The following is a 1,720-nucleotide window of genomic DNA, read 5'->3' as shown; positions in this document are numbered from 1 at the left end:
TTAGTTACGACCATGGTTTATTCAAGATCCAATTATATATAATTTGTATCTCACAATCACAACTCCTTGTGATTAACAGATTATCTAAAAATTGGATCTTCGGATTCTATTATTTAATATTATTTATCACAAAATTAATTTAAATAAATAATAGATCTCGCCAAAATCAAATACATTAAATATATTAAAAGCGTTTACAATCTAAATCGATTGGATCTAGGGCATAACGCTTACACAATACATTTTATATTGTTAATGATATGATCAGAATGTTGCAAAAATGAGGATATGTTTATTTATGCTATTATTAATTACTTGAAAGCACTTGGAATAATTGAATTTGAATCTGAGAAGATTAAAATGGCTGAAGAAATTTATGATTAAATGAAAGTTGAACCTCCGTTTCATGAAATGTGTATTATTCATAAAAAGAAGCACTTTAATGAAAATGTTAATGAAAAGATATTCCACTGAATAATCTATTAGAGCTAATTATTTCTTATATGGTTGATCGAGCTCTTTTTTCACTTAAGTTAAGGTCGGAATAATTACAAATTATTTTTGGGTTTAAATTTAATTTAAAAAAATGCAAATTGTGGATAATAATTGTTTGAAGTGCTGGTGTGGCAAGTTTGTAGAATTTTTAAAACAAGACTGAAATTCTAACATTGATTGTCAGAAGTTATGTTTTGAGCTGCAAATTATTAGAAATTGCTTGCCAAAGAGACCAAAAAGAATATTGAAATAGTAGACTACAAAAATCGATGAATTACTCTTTTTCAGGGTTGTTTATAGAATATTATTGACTATATCAATTATAGTTGCATATGCTGAAAGGAGATTCTCAAGTTTTAATTTGAAAATCTTACCTTCATTCAACAATGCGACAAGAAATGTTTAATAGATTCATCATGGTATCTATTGAAAATTTTTAAAATAGATTGGTATCTATTAAAATTCAAATTTTAATTTAAATCAAAATTCAACAATTAATTTTAATAACATATTTTATGAGTCGGACAACTTTTAATGACACTTTTTATCAACTTTCATCAAAATTTATTAAAAATTTGGTTTTAATCTCACCAAATAGGGCACGTTGTTTACAAGGACAAATTAGAGAAGGCCCCAATTTTACATCATATGGGCCTTAATAACTGTCATGCATCTTTGTTTCAAACACGTGTGTACGGTATTCTTCACTTCATTTTATTTAATTAATTATTCATCAATGTTTTGAAGATAGATTTTTTTTTTCCTTCACATTTTATGACCATAATTTTAAATTTCGATGTTCCCTTTCACTTCCTATCTCATAATATTTCTGAATAGGTTTTAATATGTCGATATTATTTTCTCATATTTAAGAGTCTAAGGGTCAGTTTGATTGCAAAGATGAAATTGGATTGAATTGAAAATGAATTACAGGAAATTGAATTACTTAGAAATTGTGTTTTTGGGAATCGTAAATTATTGTGTTTGATTGGTATAATTTTTCACATGAAAAATGTTGAAATAAAAATATTTTTTGCTATTCGTTTGACTTTGTTTTACATGAAAATTGTCAATTAAAGAGATATATTTTACTGGTATTGGAGATGAAATTTGTTTCCATTACCAAAAAAAATAAATTCAAAAAATTCAAGAAAATCATCTATCATTTAGTGTTCGTTTGATTTTGTTTTACATGAAAATTGTCAGTTAAAGGGAAATATTTTTT

This window comes from Olea europaea, unplaced genomic scaffold (assembly GCF_002742605.1).
Source record: "Olea europaea var. sylvestris unplaced genomic scaffold, O_europaea_v1 scaffold626, whole genome shotgun sequence".
NCBI lineage: Eukaryota > Viridiplantae > Streptophyta > Magnoliopsida > Lamiales > Oleaceae > Olea > Olea europaea.
The sequence above is the reverse complement of the archived record's forward strand: the minus strand, read 5'-3'. Positions refer to the sequence as shown.